Source organism: Chiloscyllium punctatum, chromosome 22 (genome assembly GCF_047496795.1).
Source record: "Chiloscyllium punctatum isolate Juve2018m chromosome 22, sChiPun1.3, whole genome shotgun sequence".
Classification (NCBI taxonomy): Eukaryota; Metazoa; Chordata; class Chondrichthyes; order Orectolobiformes; family Hemiscylliidae; genus Chiloscyllium; species Chiloscyllium punctatum.
In genome coordinates, this window is record NC_092760.1 from 60,234,840 (window position 1) to 60,250,754 (window position 15,915).

Here is a 15,915-nt window from a genome sequence, read left to right on the forward strand (position 1 = left end):
CTGGGTGAAAAGGTTTTTCCTCATATCACACCCCCTGACAACCACCTTAGACTAGTGCTTCCAGTAAGCCAGGCTGCATGCCTGGAGTCACATGTTGGCCAGACCAGGTCAGGATAGAATATTTCCTTCCCTAAAGAACATCACTGAACTAGAATTTCTTTTCCCCACAACAATCGATGATTGACACTAGCTTTTAATTCCAGATTTTTGATTAAGTAATTTAAATTCCGCTAGATAGAGTGTGCGTCCATCCAGCAGGGTATAAAGCTGGGTTGTTAGATTGGGAGAAAATGAGGACTGCAGATGCTGGAGAGTCAGAGTTGAAAAGTGTGGCACTGGAAAAGCACAGCAGGTCAGGCAGCATCCAAGGAGCAGGAGAGTCAATGTTTTGGGCATAAGCCCTTCATCAGGAATGAGGAAGGGGGAAGAAATCCCCTTGTGTCTCTCATTTCCCCCTTCCCCCACCTCATTCCTGATGAAGGGCTTATGCCCAAAACATTGACTCTCCTGCTCCTTGGATGCTGCCTGACCTGCTGTGCTTTTCCAGCGCCACCCTTTCAACTTTGGGTTGTCAGATTACCATGTTAAGGTTGTTACTATTCTGTCCAGCTTGTAACCTGTGCAGTCTGTACCAGGGGTGCTGACAAAATGTAGATTCAAAACAATTCCTGATGGACACACCACTGGCCCCGACCTCTCACATCTCTGGATAGACAGTAACCATTTCCCCTGCTGGGCAGGTCCAGAACAACAGGCAACAACTTCAAAATGACATCTTGACCAAAAAGGACTGATGTCAGGAATCACCTTCTTCATATAAAAGTTCATGGAAATGTGGAACATTTTCCCCAAAAAGTGAAACAGGCAGACAACAACTGAAAATTCCAAATCTGAAATTGATTTTTTTGTTGTTGGATAAGAGTATGAAGGAATGTGGAACAAAGAAGGAAAATAAAAACCTGCCATATTATAACTTCATGACATAGCAGGCTCAGAGAGGCGGATGGTTTCCTCCTATTCCTGTGCAAAAGTGGGGAGAAAATGACTTGACCATTCCTCACTCCCCACCCCAGTCCTTTCAGCACCAGGGCTAGAGGTGATTTTTCGATTGTTCGATTTCTGCACCTCATCAACAGCTCACATCCCTAGGTACAAACTGCACAGGTTACTACGACAACAAACTAGCTCATGCCAAACATTCCAATGATAGCAAGTCACATAAATGAGTGCAAATCAGGCTGATGAGATATGATCACACATGGCAAGTTACACAGCCATCACTCACTCAGGCAGCAAACATGGGGATAAACTAACTGTGAATCGCAGTGAATACACAGGAAGAGCAGCTGCCCTGCAGCCTTTTCTAGTTTTCAGCTCGCCACATCAGAAAGAAGACTGTCTGACTTTGGAAATTACCTCTGCAGGGAATGATCAGGGCAAATCGCTTTGATGCAGATCAAAGACAGAAAGCTCAAAAAGCAAATGAACAAGAAACTGTGATGGGTTGAAATGAAGGAGGCTCCTGGGAAAAGGTTTGTGTGGAATTTAAACACTAAATATAGCCAAGTTGGACTGAATGGCCTCTGTGCTCTAAATTGGACATATCCATTCGCAAAACATCTCACTGATTCCAGTGTCTAAACAGGTTCTAGTCTCCAGCATCTGCAGCACCTACTTTCACCTAGGCTCTATCCTCTGTCATGTAGAAAGTTCTCTCTGAGAAAGATTTCCTCAGATCCCCTGTGCCAATTGCCTTAAATCTGCGACCCTGATAATGCAGGCTGTGCCTGGAGTCACATGTCATCACTCTGTCAAGTGAAACTTTAAGATAAGAGTACAGGGTGATTAGTGACAGGAATAGTTAAAATTGGAATATTTAAGAGGGTTGGCATCAAAATAATAGGCATTTAAAGACTTCAAGGGAGTTGAAGCCAGTGCAAGAATGGCGAGCAATGATGAAAGCAAGAATTAAGAAAGAGGCAGACAAGCTCTGGATAACCTCATGTTTACAGCACGCTAAGCAGAGTGAGGTCCGGAGATAACAACCATCATGGATGATGGTTTCAGCAGCAGGTGAGCTGAAATGGGGCAGAACGGGGCAACAATCCTGATGTCAAAATAGATGGCTTTGTTGACAGCACAAATTAAGTTAATCTCTGTATTAAATTTGATACCAAGGTTGCAAACAGACTGCTTGACTCTTAGACTACTGACAGTGAGAGGAATGAAGTCGGTACATTGGGAACGGAGTTTGTAGCAAAGTCTAAAGACAATGGCTTCAGAATTGGAGGTGACTTCTGCTCATCCAGCACTAGATGTTGGGAACAGAGTCTGATAATTTAGCAACAGTAGAACAGTCAAGCGGGCTTGGTGGCGAGGTAGAGCTGGACAGCATTGTGAAACCATAATCTTTTCTTTTTTGGAACTAGACACTGAAATGGAAGTTGGACACTGCTCTAAAAAATACCAGAAGAGTTTTGCAACTTGGGAAAAGTCAACTGGCGTTCATATTCCGCTTCGCAAGATAACGTAGATTTCGGAAGCAGCAACTGAGTATACTTTAAGACAGGGTGACACAGAGTCTTGGCAGAAGGAAATTCTGTCTGACAGCAGCCTTCTGAATATTTGAGCTGCGGTTTGTCACAAAGGTGCAAGTGCAAGGGCAGCCAGAGATATCCAGGGCCTGCAAACTGAAAATCTCTCTCTTCTCTCCACTCCACTACCCCCACCTTGGGAGAAAACACAGAAAAACCAAAGAAGCTTAAAAGAAAGCATTCTAACAATAAAAGATAAACTGGAGCAATTACTGAAGTAATGAACAACCAACCACCGCTTTACAGACAACAGCATTTCATCATTGCTAAAATGAAAAGAAACCCTAAACAGAAAATGAACCCTCCCCTTCAAATCTGTGACTTAGTCTTCTGAGTTGTGTTTACTTTTTTTAATCTTCCCACAACATTTTTGTCAAAATGCCTTCTGTCTGTCTTGATAATGAACTAGTTTGCAACAATTAGGAGTTTTAAAGGGGTATAGTTTAAGTTGCACAGCAGTAGTTTAGAAATCATTTCATTTCTCTGCCAAAGTTAAAGGCCAGAGTGTTACAATAAATTGTTATTTTCTGTTAATGATGAAACCTGGTGTGAACTGTTCTTGTCTTGAATAGCAAATCAGTCAGTCAAGGAGAGTGATCATCTTGGGGCAGATGGATTTTATACATCTTGATGACTTGAGGAACAGTGGGCACGTGACAAAATGCACAAGCTAAAAGCGTGCCTTCGGGTGATATTATGAAGGGGTCGTAAGGAGCTGAGAAGGAGGGGCCCAATGATTGAGCCGAGAGAACATCAGAGCTAACGGTGCAGGACGAAAGACCATTGCAAGTCATTCCATGCTAGCATTAGACAGATAACAGGGACACACCTATGTTTACCAAGAAGAACTGTCAACATAAGCTGGAAAGAATCACTGTAATAGCTCATGTTTGCTTTCTGCTTTTTTAAATTCTATTTATAGTTAAGTTGACATCAGAGAGAATTATCTCCCAGGAGCTGCTGTGGTTTGGAATTGAAGCTGCTCAATTCACATCAGTTGGCACATTAATCAGCCCGCTATGCATCAGGAGAATTTACGTAACTCAGCTCCATTGCACAGTATAAAACACTGATCCTTTCAGTCACTTCTCAACATGTCATCAAGACAACGGGCTATGAAGAGTCCTTAAATAGTAGAACCAATTAAATCCAGATCATAAAACACAAAATATATTTTTTCTCCAAGCACAGTGTTTGAGTAATGTAAAGAATATCAGCAGCCAATATGCACACAATAAGTTCCCACAAATGAGATAATGATTATAAAATATTTTTCCAGTGACAGTGGTTTGGAATAAGTATTCTCCAGGATACTATTCTCCCTGCCCCTGTGAAATATTGCCTTTGGATCATTTACACATGGCTGAGAGGACAGATGAGACCTTAACCTGTCAACCAAAAAAGCAATGGTTGTGACAGTGGTGCTCCCTCGGTTCTGACCCTCTGCTAGAGTGGCACTCCCTCAGTATTTAAGAAGTTAATTAAGAATGCAAATAGAAATTTTGTCCTTCATTGCTAAAGGGGTTGATTTTAAAAACAGGGAGGTTAAGTTGCAGCTGTATAGGGTGCTGGTGAAGCCACAACTGGAATACTGCTTGCAGTTTTGGTCTCCTTATTTGAGAAACGATCTACTGGCATTACAGGGGGGTGCAGAGGAGTTTAACTAGGTTGATTCTGGAGTTGAGGGGGTTGGCTTATTAGGAGAGGCTGAGTAGACAGATTATATTCATTGGAATTTAGAAGGACCTTACAATTATGAAGGGAATAAATAAGATAGAGGATGCTTCCATTGGCAGGTGAAAATAGGACAAGAGGCCATAGCCTCAAAATTAGGGGGGAGCAGTTTTACAACTGAATTGAGAAGGAATTTCTTCACCCAGAGAGTTGTGAATCCATGCAATTCCCTGCCTAGTGAAGTAGCTGAGACTTCCTCTGTAAAAGCTTTTTATCTAGGATATAGATAACGTTTTGAACAGTAAAGGAATTAAGGGATATGGCGAGAGGGTGGGTAAATGAAGCTGAGGCCACGAGAAGATCAGCCATGACCTTATTGAATGGCGAAGCAGGCTCGAAGGGCCAGATGGCCTACTCCTGCTCCTAGTTCTTATATAATTATTCTCTGACAGAGACACACTTCCTCACTACTGACCTACTGACAGTGCAGCACTCCCTCAGTCCTGACTGTCCAACAGAACAGCACTCCCTCAGTCCAACAACAGTCCCTCAATGGGCAAGTTGTACATTAATGGCTATTTTGTTTAATTCATCTCACAACAAATATAAAAGTGATGGGTAGGCCAATTGCAGCAAGGTACAATCCACATTCATCCTTGGCATATGTTAAAAAATAATCTTCTGAACACAAACTCAGACAAATTGCACTGGCCATCCCTTGTACATCTTTAATTGGTTTTGTCTCTGCCTGTGAAGTGTATTGGGCCATAGGAAAAGATCCTTCAACCATCCACCTCTGCACCCTGAGGAATACACAGGTGATTGAATCTATTTGTTTATCTGAGATTCTTGCAAGTCCTTGGCAAGAAATAATCGCAGCATCTGTGACCACTTGTGAATATTGTGCAAAATACTTCAAGTACTTTGCTTACAGAATTATGTTATTTGTCAAAAGTCTTTTTTTCCCACCAAACGGTGCTTCAAGTGATAATTTACTGACACACACACACACACACACACAGAGGCAAGGCCCAGGATTTGGTTCTCATCTAACGTTCAGCTTTAATAACAACACCGTGAGACACAGGGAACGACACTGGACTCACTAACTCGAGAAAGCAAGGGGTCCATTCGATGAAAAAGATATCGGCGATTCATCAACAACACAACCTTAGGGACAAACAATGAAACCTGAAATAATCCACCCTCTCTAAACATCGTAGACAAAATGCTGAAGCTTTTAATTCAAACCAAAAAAAAAAAATTTCCTCTCACAGTCGCTTCCAAAGATAGGAAAGTTAACTTGGGGCGGGGGGAGGGGCAGGAGGATTCCTAATTTACTGCATCCAATCTAACCTGGACGTACATTCCCAGTGCGCAGTAGTAATCTAGCAACACGACTTTTCTCCCCCGCATCAACTTTTTTGTTGAACAAGTTATGGAAAGAGTTCTAAGCAGTAAGGAGATCTCAGAGTTAGGCTCACCTCCTCTCTCCCTCTCGCTGCACACACAGACTGGGGGCCGCCTCACAAGGAGTTGTGTGCAATCCACAAGATGAAAGACTCGTGGCTGCTTCTGGATAATTGTAATCCACACACAGCGAGCTCCTCCGCTAGAGAGAATCCTCCTGCTGCTGCTGCTAATAAACCCAATGCAACGTTCAGTCTCCCCTCCAGCCGTTCCCACCTTCCCAACCAACCAGCGACCTCACTGGGACTCAGGTATGGGCGGGACCTCAGCGTTTTACTCAGCCTTCCCGTCACTTCGTCAACTCTTTTGGGGGGGGGGGACAGAGAGAAAAAAAAATACACTGGACGGAGGGTTTTTGTTTCTCTGTCACTCAGTGAAACAACACATACACTTTGCTCTTCAAAAGGAAACTTAACGTTACTCCCAGAGAGACGTCACCTCAGTTGCAGGAAGAATAAGGCTCCACTTCCTGATGAAGTCACTGGCTCTACCTGTCACCTGAGTCCGCATGTGTTTCAGTAAAGGGCTGCTCCGAAAACAAAACCAGCCTCAAACAGGATTGACCAGCTTCCTCTGAGATCTCTTGGTTCATCGGTGAATGGGATCCCTTCCCATTTTCCGAAATTTCCCTGTTTTATAAAGCGCAATGAAGTTGCAGCACAGCAAGTGTTCATCCAACCCAATTGCTCAAAGTCAACATTAAGGCTCCCCGCAAGTCTGATCGATTCCAATAACCCTGTTCCACCCTGTCCCTCGGGTGCCTTTATGCTCATGTAATAAGGCCGTAACAAATAGACTCAGGAGTAGGCCGCTCAGTCCCTTGAACCTGCTCCACCATTCAACAGGATCATGACTGATCCAACAGTCCTCACATCCACTGTCAATCATTTTCCCAGTAACCCTTGATTTCCCCTACTGATCAAGAGCCTTTCCTACCTCATCCTTCAATACACACAAGGACACTTTCCCCCCACAGCTCTCTGTAGCAAGGAGTTCCAAAGGCTCACGACTCTCTGAGATAGGAAATTTTTTATTCTCTTGTGGGAGGTGGATATTGCGAGCTGGGTAGCATTTATTGCCCATCCTTAGTTGCCCTTGAGAACATGGTGGTGAACAGTTCTTGTGCTGTAGATTGACCCACAATGCCGTTCGGGAGGGAATTCCAAGATTTTGACCCAGAGACAGTGAGGGAATGATGACATATTTTCAATGGTGAGTGGCTTGGACAGAAACTTGCAGTTGATGGTATTCCCATGTATCTGCTGCCCTTGTCCTTCTAGATGGGAGTGGTCATGGATTAGGACCTTTGGTGAATTTCTGCAATACATCTTGCAGATAATATACTGCTACTGCTGACTGTATGTGGTGGTGGGAGTGGATACTTGTGGATATGGTGCTAATCAAATAGGCTGCTTTGATCTAGATTTGCCAAGCTTCCTCCTTATCTCAGTCTTAAATTGATGCCTTTCAATCTGAGACTATGCCCTCTGGTCCAAAACTCTCCTATGAAGGGAAACAGGCAAAAGTGAGGACTGCAGAGGCTGGAAACCAGAGTTTAGATTAGAGAGTGGTGCTGGAAATGCACAGCAGGTCAGGCAGCATCCGAGGAGCAAGGAAATCGACATTTCAGGCAAAAGCGTTGATTTTCCTGCTCGTCGGATGCTGCCTGGCCTGCTGTGCTTTTCCAGCACCACTCTAACCTGTGAAGGGAAACAGCCTCGTAGCATTTACCTTGTCAAGCTCCTTAAGAATCCTATATGTTTCAATGAGATCATCATTCATTCTTCCAAACTCCAATGAGTAGAGTTCCAACCTGTTTAATCTTTGCTCATAAGATCATGCCTCCACACAATTCTATGATTCTCTATTTTAAATTTAAATAATAGTCCATTCTTTTGTTCCCTGTTTCAAAATGAATAACTTGACAGTTTCCTGCATTATTATCAATTTGCCAACTTTTTTGCCCACTTACTTAACCTATTAGTATCTCTGTGTAAATGGTTTGTATCCCTTTCACAACTTGTCTTTCTATCTATTTTACATCATCTGCAAATTTTGCCTATAGTTTCTTCAATTCCTTCTTCCAAGTCACTAATACATATTGCAAACAATTGTGGTCCCAGTATCAATCCCTGTGGAAGCCCACTGGTCATAAGTTGCCAACCTGGAAAACAATCTCTAAGCCCTACTTGCTGTTTTCTGCGCATTAACCAATTCTCTAACCACACCTTCATACTACTGCCAACTCCATGGGTTATTATCTTATGAATTAACCTCTTGTGAGCTACCTTGTCAAACGCCTTCTGAAAGTCCAAACACAACAGATCTACTTGTTCCCCTCTATCCACTCTGGCTGAGGCTTTCTTAAAAAACTCGAATAAATTAGATACCATTTCTCTTTCAGAAAGTCAGACTGAGTATACTTGATTAGATTTTGATTTTAGAATTAGAATTAGAATCCCTACAGTATGGAAAGAGGCCCTTCAGCCCAACAAGTCCACACTGACCCTCTGAAGAGTATCCCACCCAGCCCCATTACCCTACATTTATTCCTGACTAATGCACCTAACTTACACATCCCTGAACACAATGGACAATTTACATGGAGAAAGTGAGGACTGCAGTTGCTGGAGATCAGAGCTGAAAATGTGTTGCTGGAAAAGCGCAGCAGGTTAGGCAGCATTCAAGGAGCAGGAGAATCGACGTTTCGGGCATGAGCCCTTCTTCAGGAATGAGGAAAGTGTGTAGAGCAGGCTAAGATAAAAGGTAGGGAGGAGGGACTTGGGGAAAGGGCGTTGGAAATGCGATAGGTGGAAGGAGGTCAAGGTGAGGGTGATAGGCCGGACTGGGGGTGGGGGCGGAGAGGTCAGGAAGAAGATTGCAGGTTAGGAAGGCGGTGCTGAGTTTGAGGGATTTGACTGAGACAAGGTGGGGGGAGGGGAAATGAGGAAACTGGAAAAATCTGAGTTCATCCCTTGTGGTTGGAGGGTTCCTAGGCAGAAGATGAGGCGTTCTTCCTCCAACCGTCATGTTGCTATGGTCTGGCGATGGAGGAGTTCAAGGACCTGCATGTCCTTGGTGGAGTGGGAGGGGGAGTTGAAGTGTTGAGCCACGGGGTGGTTGGGTTGGTTGGTCCGGGTGTTCCAGAGGTGTTCTCTGAAATGTTCTGCCCCTCCCCCAAGTCCCTCCTCCCTACCTTTTATCTTAGCCTGCTGGACACACTTTTCTCATTCCTGAAGAAGGGCTCATGCCCAAAATGTCAATTCTCCTGCTCCTTGGATGCTGCCTGACCTGCTGCGCTTTTCCAGCAACACATTTTCAGCTCAGACAATTTACATGGCCAATTCACCTAATCTGTACATCTTTGAACCATGGGAAGAAATCAGAACACCCGGAGGAAACCCATGCAGACAAGGGGAGAATGTGCAAACTCCACACAGTCGCCCAAGACTGGAATTGAATGTGGGTCCCTGAAACTGTGAGGCTGCAGTGCTAACCACTGAGCCACTGTGACTCCATTTTCTAAATGTGCTGCTATTAATTTCTTAATAATTTAGATTAGGTTAGATTTGCACATTTTGCCTATGTCTGCATGGGGTTCCCTACATTGTGGAAACAGGCCCTTCAGCCCAACCCGTCCACACCGACCCTTTGAAGGAGGAGTCCTCTGAAGAGTAACCCACCCAGACCCACTTCCCTCTGACTAATGCAGCTATCACTATGGGCAATTTAGCGAGGCCAATTCACCTAACCTGCACATCTTTGGACTGTGGGAGGAAACTGGAACACCCAGAGGAATCCCACGCAGACACGGGGAGAATGTGCAAACTCCACACAGACAGTCACCCAAGGCTGGAATTGAACCTGGGACCCTGGTGCTGTGAGGCAGCAGTGCTAACCACTGAGCCACCGTGCTGCCTTTTTGACATTTTTCTAACAATAGATGTAAGGCTGATCAGGCTATAGTTATGCACTTCTTGCCTCCCTCCCTTTTGAATAGGGGTGTCACATTGGCAGTTTTCCAATCCTCCGGTACTTCTCCAGAGTCTAAGGATTTTTGGAAAAATTACAACCAATTCACCCACTATCTCTATAATGATTTCTTTTAGGATCCTAGGAGGTAATCTATCAGGATCAGGGTACTTAGCCTAATACTACTTGTCCAGTGATGGAGATGGTACTAATTCTTTCCCCATTCTTTTTGAACTAATTCAAAGTTTCTTCTACCAGAGACTGACACAAAATTTGCATTTAACTCCTCTGCCATTTCCTTGTTCTCCATAACTAGGTTGCTGATTCATTTTCTCAGGGGCTAGGTTCACTTTGACCTCTCTTCCTTTTTATAGATTTAAAGAATCTTATTGTCAGATTTTATATTCCTTGTTAGTTAGCCCTTGTTGTTTATTCTCTCTATCTTTATTATCTTTTTAGTCTTACTTTGTTGGACTCTGAATTTATCGCAGTTTTCAGAACTATGACTGACTTTTGCCTCATTATATACTTTTACATGTATACAACACACACTAAATGTATCAAAAGAGAAAAAAAAACATGCAATTAATACTGCACATTTCATGACCTCAGGATATTCCAAACGATTCACAGCTATTTAATTCCTCTTTATATTCTAACCATGGCCTCTGTTATAATCTAAATGGCAGCCAATTTGCAGATGTCAAGCTCTCGCAAAAGCAATGTGACCCATGTAAAGAAGGTTACCCTAAGATTACAAAGAGATCTTGATCAATTGGATCAATGGGCTGAGGAGTGGCAGATGCAATTTAATTTGGATAAATGCAAGGTATTGCATTTTGGTAAAATGAGCAAGGGCAGGATTTATACAATTAATGGTAGACCCTGGATAGTTTTGTAGAACAGAGAGATGCAAGAGTTTAATCCTTTAAAATTCACAGGTAGACAAAGTGGTTAAAAAGGCATTTAGCACATCTGCCTTCATTGCTCAGACCTTTGAGTACATGAATTGGGATGTCACATTGAAGTTCTACAGGATGTCAGTGAGGCCTCTTCTGGAGTACTGTATGCAGTTCCGGTCACCCAGCTATAGGAGGCGTATTGTTAAATTGGAAAGGGTTCAGAAAGGATTTACCAGGATGCTGCTGGGAATGGAAAGTTTATGTTGTAAGGAGAGGCTGGATAAACTAGGAGCTTTTTCCACTGGCAACTTTATAGAGGTTTATAAAATCATGAGGGGCATGGATAAGGTGAGTAGTAAGAGTCTTTTCCCGAGGGTAGGGGAACTTCAAAACCAGGGGCATATGGTTAAAGTGAGAGGAGAAAATCTTAAAAAGGACACGTGGGACAACCTTTTTATACAGGGAGTTGTTCATCGCGTGTGGAATGAACTGCCAGAGGAAATGGTGAATGCAGGTACAGTTAGGATGTTTAAAAGACATTTGGATAAGTACATGAATAGGAAACATTTGGTGGGATATGGGTCAAACGCAAATAAAGTGGGACTAATTTAGTTTGGAAACATGGTCAGCATGGACGAGTTGGATCAAAGGGTCTGTTTCCATGCTGTTTGACTCTATGTCTCTAAGTTTATTTTACCAATTCTGCTTGAGGGATAGATATTCGATAAATCAAGCAGGAGAACTCACCTCCTCTTCTAAGTGAGAATATTTCCATCCAAGATGGTAGATGGACAGTCTAACACTGTCTTAAAGATGGGATTTCCAACATTTCAGCATTGTCTCAGTGCTCCTCAGAGGCTCCCTGCTTCTCCCATGTAAGAGTGATTTCTTCATTCTCACTGCTCTCTGTGTAATTCCATCCTAGACAGTTGACCCATTAGCTAGGTTGACACTCCCAATACAGAACTGAGGGAGAGCTACACAATTAGAAGGGTGATAGTACAGGAGCCTGGCAGTGGCAGAGGTAGCACTGAGCTGTTGAAGGATCAATACTGAGGGACACAACACTAATAAAATTACTAGTGCTGAGGGACTCCAGTGTTCAGATGGACATTTCTGAGGGACTGCTTCATTGTCAGAATGCTGCATTGTCGGAGGGACAGTACAGAGGGAGTGCTGCACTGTCAGAGGAACAGTACTGAGGGAGTGCTGTACTATCAGAGGGACAGTATTGAGGGGGTGCTGCATTGTCAGAGGAACATTTAAAGGGAGTGCTGCACTGTAAGAGGGACAGTACTGAGGGGCCACTGCACTGTCACAGGGGTAGTCAATACTGAAATACAGCTGCACTGTTTGGGAGGTGGGAGAGCAATACTGAGGGAGTATTGCATTGTTAAAGGAGGAGTGCTGAGGGAGCATTGCAGTCATAGGAGCAGCATTGAAGGGAGGGTGCACTCGGATGAGCAGTAATGAGGAAATGCTGCATTGTAGGGAGTGTTGACTGAGCTATCTACTGTCATGTGAATCTAGAAACCCCCCACTACTTGAAGAAGAGCAAGAGAGATCATCCTAATGTCCTGAGCACCATTTATCAAGCAGAAAAGTATTCCTAATTGCCAAATTGCTGTTCTGGGATCTTTCTGTGCACAATTTAGCTGCTGTGTTTCCTGCATTTCAGCAGTGACTGTACTTCAAAAGGAATTCATTAGCTGTAAAGTGCTTTGCGACACCGTGAGGCTGTGAAAGACTTTCAATGACCTTATTTTCCCTCCTCCTTTTGTCTCCATTTGTAACCACATGTCAATAAAGCCCCACCCCCACCTGCTAAGCCCCCCAGACTGACCTGGGAAAGGAGGGGGAGGGGAGGGATATTGGGGAAGGGCTGGACTCTATTCTCATCGCTTTGGCAGTATTCCATCTTTTGTTTGCTGACCCCATTCTACATTCTGCGAAAGCTGATCAGTTTCACTAAGAGAAGGGAGAAACTGAGAATTGCATTTGGCCATTGTATCTTTTTTTCTCTATCATTCTGGGCATAGGAACCTGTTGGAGTGAAACCAGATAAGTAAGGTATGCACTGGAAACACATCACTCAGGAATGCTGGCTGGTGCAAGAGATTCTGAATTGATCATCTGAAGCAAATACTTGTTGAAGGCAGCCTGATTCACAACTCCCCTGTGTGCTGGGAAAATGCATTTACAATGGTTAAAGATTTTCAGAGAGTAGATGCAGCAAAACTACTTCATCTGCTGTGCATGTTAAGCAAGAACACAACGTTAAAAATTGGAGCTAAGCCTGTACGGGGTGCTTTCGACAAACAATTCTTTACACAAAAGGCTACAGAAATCCTAAACACTTTCCCTTGGCATGTTGTAGACTCTAGGGTGAATTCAGAGCATCAAAGACTGAGACTGAGATTAAAGATGTCTTGGAGGTGCCGGTGTTAGACTGGGGTGGACCAAGTTAAAAACCACATAACACCAGATTATAGTCCAACAGGTTTATTTCAAAGCACTAGCTTTTGGAGCGCTGCTCCTTCATCAAATGGTTGTGGAGATTAAAAATGACATTCAGATAAAGATCATCTAGAACCTAATACAAACCAAATTCAAAAATAGCAACAAAAAAAGAAGCTGCAGATGCTAGAAATCAGAAGCAAAAACAGAAATTGCTGCAGAAACTCTGGAGAGAAAGCAAAGTTAATGTTTCAGCTTCAAGAGACCCTTCTTCAAAAATAGTTATACTTATAAAGCAACTGTAACATAGTATAACATAAGCACAGTGGTAGGTTTAATAGGAGAATTAGTATACAGGATTTAACACTAAGTCACAATAGAACAGGTGCCCAAAGCTTTATCGAAGAGCAGGTTTTTGGGAGCATCTTAACGGAGGAAAAAGAGGAAGAGCCAAAGAAGGAATTTCAGTTCAGCTAGCTTTAACCTAGTTCAGTGACGTAATCAAAACTGGGATTGAACAAGAGCCTGAATTAGAGGTGTATAGATATCTCAGACAGTTGGATGGTAGGAGGAAGTAACAATGAAAGGGAGGAGTTAGATTCCCTACAGTGTGAACAGGCCCTTCAGCCCAACCAGTCCACACCGACCCTCAAAAGAGTAACCCACCCAGACCCATTTCCCTCTGACTAATGCACCTAACATTATGGGCAATTTAGCATGGCCAATTCACCTTGACCTGCACATCTTTGGACTGTGGGAGGAAACCGGAGCACCTGGAGGAAACCCACGCAGACACGGGGAGAATGTGCAAAGTCCACACAGACAGCCGCCTGGGGTTGGAATCAAACCTGAGACGTTTTTGCTGTGAGGTAGCAGTGCTAACCACTGAGCCACCGTGCCACCCCAAAATGAGGATAGGAATTTTAAAATTAAGTAATTGTTTAACTGGAGCTTATGAGGGCCAGTCAGCAGAAGGCTTTTGGGTGAGAGAGTAGATGCAAGTTAAGTCATGGGGAATGTTCTTAAGCTTCAGGAGGATGGAAGATGGGACGGCAGCCACAAGTGCATTGGAATTGTCAAGTCTAGAGATAAGAAAGGCATGGATGAGGGTTTCAGTAATAAATTTGCTGTGATGGGTTGAAGTAACACAATGTTAAGAAGATATAAATAATCTAAGTAACAAAGCGGGTGTGTGGTCGGAAAAAATCTTAGGGTCAAACAACAAGGTTATAAACAGTCAAGCTCAGCCTTGGAGAGTTGCTAGGAAGAGGGACGGAGTTGGTAGCTAAGAAACAGAGTTTGTAGTGGGGACTTGTTGAGTTAAAGATTTAGTTGAAGGAAGTTTCTGGCCATTCAGTACTGGTTGGCTGTTCTTGCCCAGGGTACTGTGTGATATGATTCCGGGTTCCTCATGACAGGAAGAGAAGCTTAATCTCAATTAGGATTTGAAATGATGCATTGTAGCAAATCGTTATGGCCTTGAGTGAGTGAGGAGAATCAGTCAAGGTTACTGTTGCTGATCCTCGAGTGTTTGTGAGGTTGCAGAGATTGGGCAGGCATGGCATTCCTGATGAAAGGCTTATGCCAAAAATGTCGACTTTCCTGCTCCTCGGATGCTGCCTGACCAGCTGTGCTTTTCAAGCACCACTCTCTCGACTCTAATCTCCAGCACCTGCAGTCCTCACTTTCTCCAGGCCTGGCTCTGGATAACCTTGAACAGGAAGGTGTGTGTGGCCTTAAGGTTTGATGCTCTGGTGAGGGATACAGGGTCAATGTTAGTTCATCAGATCGCAGACTGATGGGATCTTGCGATTTTAAGTAGGAAAAGGCAGAGGAGTTTTGGACAGGCTTGAGCTTAGGGAGGGAGGGAGAGGGTTGGGAGTCGATCAGTACGATAGAAAAATCAAAGCTCAGGGTGATAGGGAGGCAAGTAAGACTTTTGGTAGGGTTGGGCTGGAAACTTAGATCTGGCATGGAAAAGAATGGGAGATTATGCACAAACTGAAAGAGTAGTCAGGAAGAGGGATGGGACCTATAATGAGGAGGAGTGGGTTTGTAAAGTAATTGTGGTTAGTTGTAAGAAGCTCAGCCTTAACCACATCCTAATATCAGTCAGTCTGAGGGGACAGAGATGGTCACAGGGACTCAGGATAATGCAGAGCTAGGCATTACAGGAAACATGCTCAACCTTTTCTGAGCAACAGGACCTGAGCTGGAGAGGTAAAGATATGACATGAAAATGCTAGAGAAGAAACCAGCTGTTAGCACATTGGTGAATGAGAATAGTATCAATCACCAACTGTGACAAAGCGTTGGCTTTGCTGTAACAAAGAAACACTACATATTTAATTTTGCAATACATTATTCAAAGGCTACACGTCTGATTGAAGGATTGGAGAGAGAGAGATCGGAGAAAGGAAACGGTATAGGGATCAGAGAACACATTGATCTTTCGGTACTCTCAATTCTTTGTTTCATCCTGAATTTCAGCTGTTCCAACCGTGTTGAAATTGAACTGCAGGCTTCTGTGCAAAATGGACAGTTTGAAAGGAATGGAAAAGGGAAGAGAATTGGGCTGCTGTAAAAGTAATTTCCCACTATTGTCTGTTCCATGCAAACTGACCAAAACCAATCAATTTCAGTACCTCCAGCTACACTGTTTCACGCTGGACCACACATTTTGTTTCAGCCTCAGTGATTCTGAATGATTTCACTGTTTATTATACTCTGTTTTTTATCTTGTCTCATTTTAATCATCACATTGTGATAAATTGTTACTGATATTTTCAATGTATAAAAAAGATTAATTAATTTAATTTTAGTAGAGAAACGAATAGGGTGATTTC

The 15,915-nt window shown here is 43.4% G+C and overlaps 1 protein-coding gene across 5 annotated transcripts in view; it reads right to left on the reverse strand.

The window, feature by feature from the left end:
* LOC140493698 (ras association domain-containing protein 8-like) overlaps positions 1–15,915 on the reverse strand; it is a 77,974-nt gene that overhangs the window by 30,317 nt on the left and 31,742 nt on the right. The window contains exon 1 of one of the 5 annotated variants that reach the window (XM_072592441.1): positions 5,753–5,962. The exons of the other annotated variants lie outside the window; for them this stretch is intronic. The gene's annotated coding sequence lies outside the window, so the exon portion shown is untranslated. Of the gene's footprint in view, positions 1–5,752; positions 5,963–15,915 lie in introns of those variants that run through there. 5 annotated transcript variants of the gene reach the window in all.